The sequence below is a fragment of the Alosa sapidissima genome, chromosome 1, assembly GCF_018492685.1.
Source record: "Alosa sapidissima isolate fAloSap1 chromosome 1, fAloSap1.pri, whole genome shotgun sequence".
NCBI lineage: Eukaryota > Metazoa > Chordata > Actinopteri > Clupeiformes > Clupeidae > Alosa > Alosa sapidissima.
This window is the reverse complement of record NC_055957.1, coordinates 18,854,036-18,863,634: the sequence shown is the minus strand read 5'-3', so window position 1 is coordinate 18,863,634 and position 9,599 is coordinate 18,854,036. Positions and strand designations below refer to the sequence as shown.

The window sequence follows — 9,599 nt, the reverse complement described above, 5'->3', positions numbered from 1 at the left end:
TGAATGCTGAAAAATAGTTTCTCAAGTACAAGAATATGTGGATTCAATACATCATGGTTGCTATGTCATTAGATAAAATAAATGTTCAAAAAACTAACAAGTCAAAGAAAATCTTTCTGGGATGAGATCATAGAAGAGATAAGTGATCACAATGTTTTCTATGAGTATGGAAATGCACCAGTTTATCTTTTATTTCTTTGCATTGTGTAGGCTACATTCACAAATACATTAGCCTACATAAACAGAATATAGGAACAGGAAAATGTCTCGGATCCATTGTTTATTGCGACTGCAAGATTGGTAGCCCAATTAGCCTAACAGTCAGTGATGGTGACTTATAGCCTACAGCATGTGACTGTCCGTGCGGCACACCCTTATTCAACATGACTCCTAACATTGGTTGAAAGATTACATATATATATATACTATATCAGTATATATATATATCTATGGAAATATTACAGAAGCTAGGTTAGCTGTGACAATATCCTGGGTAATATCCTAACAGCTAATGCTATTTTACACAGTAAAATCCGCCTTTGAAAGCCTGGTCACCAGTTGCCAGTTTGTATAGCTAATTATTTTGCCTAGACTGCAATGAAAAAGCTTCGTATTTGTGGGTGGCATAGCTGATCTACAAACCAAAGGGGAAAACATGTATATGCTGAAGGGCAAATGGAATATCACACTGTTTTACTCTGGCCTTTTTTGGGATAGGCTATGTATTGGCAGACAGCCCTAACTTACCGTTGTCGTTGACACACCCGCTCGCTTGACTAACACCGGTGCAAACAAGTACAGTAGCCTGTAGCGTGCATGTCCAACCCAGTCTCACGTCTGAACGTGTCACTGTCACGTTAATTAATCTATTGGGACGTGTTGTGTAACACGTTTCCTTGTTAAAAAACGTGTTGAGCAGGACGTAATTATCGTGTTACTATCACGTTGTATTTCGCATTCAGCCAGAACCACGTCATCTGTCAAAAAAGCCCGACCCAAAATGGCTAGAATGTTATTTCATGCTTTTGACGTGCAGTTTCATACTCTTAAGCCTGCTTTGAGTTGTGGGTTAGAAGGAGCCACCTTCTAGCTAGCAGTTTTAGAAGGCTGAACCCCAGAATCCAGAAACAAGAACCGAGCAGGGACGGAGAAAAAAGAAGAATCCAAATGGGAAATGAGGTGAGCCTTGCTACTGCCGCTAGCATGATCATTTTGCTAGCAATTGAGCAAAACATTTTAAAGTTGATTTAACATGAAATAGTAGCCTATGCATGGGCAATACTGTGAATTCAGAGTAGGCTTGCACAACTTATAATTTAGCTAACGTGCATGATGTAATGTTACATTAATCTGTAAAACAGCTGTTGTCTGTGTAAATTAACATTGTAGCCTAATATTGTTAGTGTGGGCTACAGCTAACAGCTGGGAGGTAGCCTATCAGCCAGGCATGTATAATCGATAATCATGATGAACGTGAATAGATTTTGTTGCGAAAACGCGCATTGTTTTAGGCCACATATCAGCTATAAAACAATTGTATTCTGATACAGCAGTTCTCCAGATGTTAGATATTCACTTATATTATAATATAATATTGTATTTCTTTAACCTGATTAAGAGAGGGGTTTAATTCAATAGAGAATTGCAATGTGTGTAGCCCATAATATTAGAGAGATTAGGCTAGATTTAGATTAGATTCAACTTTATTGTAATTTAAAAGAGTAGGCTACAGGTACAGAGCCAATGAAATGCAGTTGACATCCAACCAGAAGTGCAAAGAAGCAGTTATGTAGACGATCAAGATTAATTATGTACAACAGTTAGATAAATAGGCAAGTTTTCCAGATGACATGTGTACAGTGACAGAAATAGCCTATACAGTGAATATGGAATGTGTGTCTAGCCTATAACAAAACAAATTGATAATAATACATAAATAATACATAATAATGATAATAATAGCAGTAATTACAGTAGGCCACTCGCACTGTTGTTGGTGACGTGTCTGTTTCCTATTATTCCATGCCACTCTCCTACTGTCTCCTTTACTGCCCTGCGCCACTTGCCTACTATCTTTTGCCTCTTGCCTACTGTCAAGCACAACTCGTCTACCATCTCCTATGCTGACCCACGCCACTCACCTACTGTTTCCTAACTGTCCAATGCCGCAAACTGTAACATTAAGCTGACACAATCTTGCTGCACGGTTACTTATCTGCATGCAATCACTATTGCCAGCTGTTATGAGTAAACATTATATTGGGACACCAATATATTTCTGATTTCTGATTCACGGGCAGTGTATTTGCTACTGAAGAAAAGGAGAACACATAGTAATTGTTCTTGGATTGAGATTTAGAGTAAGGTTTCTATTGATCTTTTTCAGATAAGGCCTCTTCATTTTCAACTGTGAAGGATCTACATGGACTTGGTCTGGATAGCCTTTCCAGTTTTGATGAGCCAGTCGGTATGTATTTGACATTCTTTAGGATAAAAGGAGCCATATGTTATCAAAAATTCTACACCCATATGTAGAAAAGCTTTGTTGCTGTTTGTTATTGTTGTTGTTGAAAACTACGTTGAATGCAAAGAGATGCATATGTCCCTTGGGAGGAGAGGGATGAGTGTGGATGATTGAATTGTCCAACAGACATAAAAATATGACTGTGTATGATTGTGTTTGTGTCTGTATATGATTTTTTTGTACTTGTTGCATTTTAAGCATGCTTATATACTTTACGCCATGGTGGTCTAAATTGTCTTTATTGCCACTTGCAGGGTCTAGAGGAAAAACCCTATATGAGCCCCAGGGTGAGTAGTGTATAATTACTTTATCCCAAGATTGATTTTCGTAGAAAGGTGTTCAAACCAAAATCTTCTAAAATAAAAGATAGATAGATAGATAGATAGATAGATAGATTTATTATTTGTCCTTTCGGAAAATTGTTCTGCGCCATACAGTAGACAGTTAGACAAGACTGAATACAAGACGGAATATAGACCAGAATTTCCCTCACCCCAACCGCCCCCACCCTACCACACTCCCACACATACACAACATCAGGGCAGAAGGCACAGACCCCACTACACATTTATAGAATGATAAAGTGCAGTTGTGCATACTGTGATAGTCCAGCTGGAAAGAAAGTGCATGGTCCTGCAGGTAACGTCTTGTTCATCAATGTAATGCTAGTTGGAATGAATTACCTACTGGCTCAATTTGTTTGGAAAGAAGGTAGCCTGAACCTCCCTGATGGCAACACCTCATATGCCTGGTGTATGGGATGTGACATATCTCTATTATTTGCATGACCTTTCTTCAACACCCTTCTTTCACAGGTCGTAGCAATACTGTCTGGTTTTTGCCCCTCAACCTTGCTGGCCATGTTAACTATCTTGCTCAGTTTAGTTTTTTTTGGTCACTGACAAAGAGAAATACCAGGTAACACAACAAAAAAGTAGCATGCTCTTCACAAATGAATGATAGAAAGGTAATATATCTCTATCCACTCTAAATTGTCTTAGTTTGCACATAAAATGCAGCCTCTGCAGCCCCTTTTTATAGATGGTGTTGGTATTACTGTCCCATTGCAACTTATTATCTATTATTGTGCCTAAGTACTTGTACTCGACTACAATCACAACATCCTCACCATTTTTAACCATACACTGGGGGGGCTGGCTCCCAGTTCTGTACTGTAGTCTATTATTATTTGCTTTGTTTTCTGTATATTTAGAAGATGACAGCTGGACCTACACCATTTCGCGAATTGATCCACCCAGGCCCTGTAGTTGGTCTCCTCGCTATTCTGTATTAACCCCACTATTGCTGTGTCATCTGCAGATTTTATGTGGTATGTAAACGTTCGAAAAACGCCGAAGAGCCCCGTATAAGAGCCCCAGTGTGATAGGCTGGTTGCTGTCATGTGACACACGCCACCACAAGAAAGCGGAAACGCATCGTAGAGCGAGAGCTGGCCGTGTGGGGTAAGGTAAGTTAAACTACGTAAATTTAGTAAATAATAATAATAATTATAACAAATAGTTGTTTTTTGTTGTTTCGAACAAAATATAGAGATACTTATCCTGACCAAAACTCCTTCATGCTGTAAAACAGCTAGAATCATGCGAAATCAGTGCAATTTCTTAGTCAATGTCTTATAAGTGTAAAAGACGTGGACAAATAGCCTACGTAATAATTAGCTAAATAAATCATTGTTCACTACACGTTATGGTTAAATTATTGAAATGAATGCGATGGTGATACAATCCTGCTTTTCAATTAGTTGACATGATGTTTGACATTAAATTATAATGAGGTCAGTTTCATGTAATAAGCTATTTGTTTCTTTGGGTCTGGTTAATTGAAATTAGCAATTTCTTAGTACAATTCAATGTCTTATAATGGTAAAAGACGTGGACAAATACATGATAATTAGCCAAATAAATCGTTGTTCACGACACGTTATGGTTAAATTATTGGAATGAGTGCGATGGTGATACAATCCTGCTTTTCAATTAGTTGAGATGGTGTTTGACATTAAATTATAAGCAGGTCAGTTTCACGTAATAAGCTATTTGTTTCTTTGGGTCTGGGTAATTCATGTGACAAAAAATTCTGTTATACGCTACTACTGTTTTTCTGAAAAACAAAGCAGTACAACATTTCTATCTCCAAAATAATGCATTGTACGCTTGTGTGTACTACGTAGTGCATGCAGCTTTTAATGTCCAAAGTAGCGTATACTGATTTTCCTGCATAAGAACTACAAATACTCCTCCAAAACTACAGTGTTGACACTTGAAGTTGTGGAGTTATATTTTAGTAGCCTATTCTATAATAGCATAAATACCCACATCGGTTTTACCTTTGTCCCACCTGTATACAACATATGTCTATGAATTGCAGTAGTGATCAAATGAAAAAGGAAAGAAAGGTGTCCTGATGTGTTGTTTAGGGATGGTCCTGCAATGTTTTCTCGACATATCTTTATGTCTTTTTTTTCTCCCCTCTACTTATGTTTTCACAGATCCTTGCTCCTGATATCCTGATGTATGGGTTGCACTTCATTATATGACTCCAACAGAACACTCACAGAAAGGAGAGTAGTATCAAACTACAAGACAGCCAGCATGTAAGCAAGGCCTTGTTTGTCCTTGTTTGGCTACTCATTTGTCTACTTCCTGAAGAGGCTGAAGCATGCTGGCCTCCTTGCTTCCATTAACAGCTGTGTTATGGAGTGCATCCTCACATCATGGTCTACTGCAGCGGTGGATACAGAGGACAATTGGCAGGTATTTTACGTCACTTTTACATTACTTTTACTGTGATTTTGCTAGATATGGTTGTCGCTGTGCTAAATATAGGCCCATATTGTAGATCGAGAAACGCATTGTACAGCTGATACATCTTGGGCTATACTATTAAGGGACAGCTGTATTGACCACCTAAATCATATATTTTCTGAAAGCCTATAGCCTCTAGATGTCAATTAATATACATTAAGACATGTCCCACCTTCCTACTGACTTTGGTGCATCATAAGGCGTACATAGGCCCATAATGTAGATCAAGAAACACATTGTACAGCTGATACATCTAGGGCTATAATATTAAGGGACAGCTGAATTGACCACCTAAACCATATATTTTCTGAAAGCCTATAACCTCTAGATGTCAATTAATATACATTAAGACATGTCCCACCTTCCTACTGACTTTGACATATCATAAGGCGTACATAGGCCCATTTTGTAGATCGAGAAACGCATTGTACAGCGGATACATCTTGGGCTATACTATTAAGGGACAGCTGAATTGACCACCTAAACCATATATTTTCTGAAAGCCTATAGCCTCTAGATGTCAATTAATATACATTAAGACATGCCCCACCTTCCTACTGACTTTGGTGCATCATAAGGCGTACATAGGCCCATAATGTAGATCAAGAAACACATTGTACAGCTGATACATCTAGGGCTATAATATTAAGGGACAGCTGAATTGACCACCTAAACCATATATTTTCTGAAAGCCTATAACCTCTAGATGTCAATTAATATACATTAAGACATGTCCCACCTTCCTACTGACTTTGACATATCATAAGGCGTACATAGGCCCATTTTGTAGATTGAGAAACGCATTGTACAGCGGATACATCTTGGGCTATACTATTAAGGGACAGCTGAATTGACAACCTAAACGATATATTTTCTGAAAGCCTATAGCCTCTAGATGTCAATTAATATACATTAAGACATGCCCCACCTTCCTACTGACTTTGGTGCATCATAAGGCGTACATAGGCCCATAATGTAGATCGAGAAACGCATTGTACAGCTGATACATCTTGGGCTATAATATTAAGGGACAGCTGAATTGACCACCTACACCATATATTTTCTGAAAGCCTATAGCCTATAGATGTCAATTAATATATATTAAGACATGTCCCACCTTCCTACTGACTTTGACATATCATAAGGCGTATATAGGCCTATATTGTAGATCGAGAAACGCATTGTACAGCTGATATATCTTGGGCTATACTATTAAGGGACAGCTGAATTGACCACCTAAACAATATATTTTCTGAAAGCCTATAGCCTCTAGATGTCAATTAATATACATTAAGACATGTCCCACCTTCCTACTGACTTTGGTGCATCATAAGGCGTACATAGGCCCATATTGTAGATCGAGAAACACATTGTACAGCTGATACATCTTGGGCTATACTATTAAGGGACAGCTGAATTGACCACCTAAACCATATATTTTCTGAAAGCAAATAGCCTCTAGATGTCAATTAATATACATTAAGACATGTCCCACCTTCCTACTTACTTTGGTGCATCATAAGGCGTTTGCAGGAAGGTGGACCATGTGCTAATGTATGTTAACTCACATGTATAAGTGACAAGCTTTAAGAAAATATATGCTTTGCATGGCTAAAACTGCTTTGCCTTTATGTTGGAGCTCAAAACCTATCATATGCCCCATTCATTCGCCAATTTACAAAATAGTGCGATGTATACATTTATGTCCTCCAAAGTTTGCAGGAAGGTGGGCCATGTGCTAGTGTATTAAGGGACAGCTGAATTGACCACCTAAACCACATATTTTCTGAAAACCCATTGCCTCTAGATGTCAATTAATATTAATTAAGACATTTCCCACCTTCCTACTTACTCTGGCATATGATAAAGCATACATAGGCCCATATTGTAGGTCGAGAAACAAATTGTTCAGTTGATACAATTTGGCGTACACTATTAAGGGACAGCTGATTCAACCACCTAAACCATACTAGGACTTGGCCCACCCTCCTTAAATACTTTGGCACACTATATGAAAGGCATAGACCTGCATTTTATAAGTGGACTTTATAGTCATCAGTATGTTTGAACATGTCAAGAGATACACTGAGATTGTGGTTTCTTTCTTTGTACACTTGTTTTATCTCTATTTCTAATTTCCAGGTTGTCAGCTGTTTGGTTATCCCCAAAGCAGAAAGACATGCCAGGAAGGAGCAAGGCAAAGCCCGGGGATTTTTCTGCAGCTGTTCCTGCCCGTTATAGAAGGACTGCTCCTGAGAATAGATGGGTGTCTACATCGTTTTGCAAAATGGGTCTTCTACACATGATGTTTGTCAAGCACTGCTCATTGACTGGCCAGGGGTCCTCTGTATTGTGACCACTGGTCAAAGGCGCCACATGACTGTCTCAAAGTCCTCTACATCATTCCGGTGACGGGACTTCTGGCCTAGTCTGACAGGATGGGTCTTGTGTTACTGTGACCAGACGGCTCAACAATGCATCATTCTCATCCATGCCCTCATCGCCTCAAGACTGGAGTACAGCATTCTCTATGGTCTTGAAAAATATTACTGTCTTTATTATTATTATTATTATTATTATTATTATTATTATTATTATTATTATTATTATTATTATTATTACAGGTCTCTCTGCACCCGAACCAGCAGGTTCAGAGGAAGCTTCTTTTCTGTGGATGTCACCCGACTGGACTGTAGCTCTGTATCCCGTGGTGTATACTACGAATCTCGATTAGTCGGTTAGCGAGGTATGTTGCGCTCAAAGCCAGGGTATGCTGTGACACGAAAGTGGATCTGTTTTAGTGTCGCTGTATCACCATGGTATCTTATGCTGTCAACCAAACCTGGTCGGGAGGAGGTTATGTGCTAAGTTATAGCTCAAATCGTGTAATCTACCGCCCACTGACCAATCAATTGTCTTAGAAACGAAGTTATCTCACGTGTAGGATTCTGTCATATATCGTACAGGTGGAGCTCCACCTCTACTAACATTTTGGATCTCGGATGCACTTTAATAGTGCTGTGCGTGCAAATATCCTACTATGGACGTGCATACCATACAACAACTGATGACAGTTGATTTATTTGATGTTATAGGTTAGACACAAAAAATTACCGCAGTGTAGATTAAGCTATCGCTCATGAATGCGGAAGTAATTGTTTTTAAATAGAGGCGGTCTTGTGCGTCTCCACGTTTCACGATTGGCCAACGTCATCCCAACACCGAGAACGTGCACAAATCTGAGCTGGAAGCCTAGTTTGACAAATATATCACATAACTGCTATCGTAGTATCACTTAACATATACCCCTGAGTCAAGGCTTTGTCAAGCCTCGATATGTAGACATAACCTAGATATGTCTAACGTGCTTCGTAGTATACCCCACCGGTGACAACCAATCAACTAAGCCCCCAAATACCCTATCCCACCCATAGTGTTATTTATTTACAAATGCACATACTGTAATTACAATTATACATAACCATATTCTACTGCTCTTCATGCTCTTATAATGTTACTGTTTCTGCGCTACAATGGTACTGTTACCACACTGCACATATCTGTCTATATGGTTCATACTGAATATCCATATTTATTCTGTTTTTCTCATATGTTCTGTTAATACACTGCCCATATTTATATCTAATGTATATTACTCTAAACCACCTGCTGTAAACCAACTGCATATTACTGTCTACACGACACTATACAGTATTTCTTGTCCTGCCTATGCACCATCTGTCTATACTTTGTATATCACATTGCACTTTTGCTTTGTACAGGGTTCCCACGGGTAATAGAAGTCTATTCCAGACATGGAAAGTCAGGGAATTTTTATCATTTTGGGGGCAAAGTCATGGAATATCAGGGAATTTTGTCGTAGTAGTTTATGATGTACTAGCCAAAATGCATAACATATTTCCACATAGTATTGGTGTATATCTGGTTATTAGCTTTACAGCTTGCTTGAGTAGCCCAACTGTGTTAATTCAATGCCTATTTATTCATCTCCCGCTCTAAAAAAGTAAAAGACTCTTGATGCGGGTGCTCTGAAATCATTGGTCGGTATATTGTAAGTCATGGAAATTCAGGTGTTTTGTCAGGGAAAAGTCATAGAATTTTACATTTGACTTAGAGTGGGAACCCTGTTTGTACTTTTACTCTGCACAATGACAATAAAAGTGAAGCTGATCAAATGTAAATTATTATTTAGTGCCTGTAGTGCTTTGTATTAGCATATACCTTTGCTGTTT

General features: G+C 38.6%; 1 long non-coding RNA gene across 1 annotated transcript; it reads left to right on the top strand.

The window, feature by feature from the left end:
* The first annotated feature begins 826 nt into the window (after window positions 1–826).
* On the top strand, window positions 827–7,918 carry LOC121712111. Its single transcript, XR_006032517.1, has 6 exons — window positions 827–1,179; window positions 2,387–2,467; window positions 2,779–2,811; window positions 3,845–3,992; window positions 5,031–5,295; window positions 7,489–7,918. It is a non-coding gene; the product is annotated as an uncharacterized LOC121712111 (long non-coding RNA).
* Window positions 7,919–9,599: the final 1,681 nt, after the last annotated feature.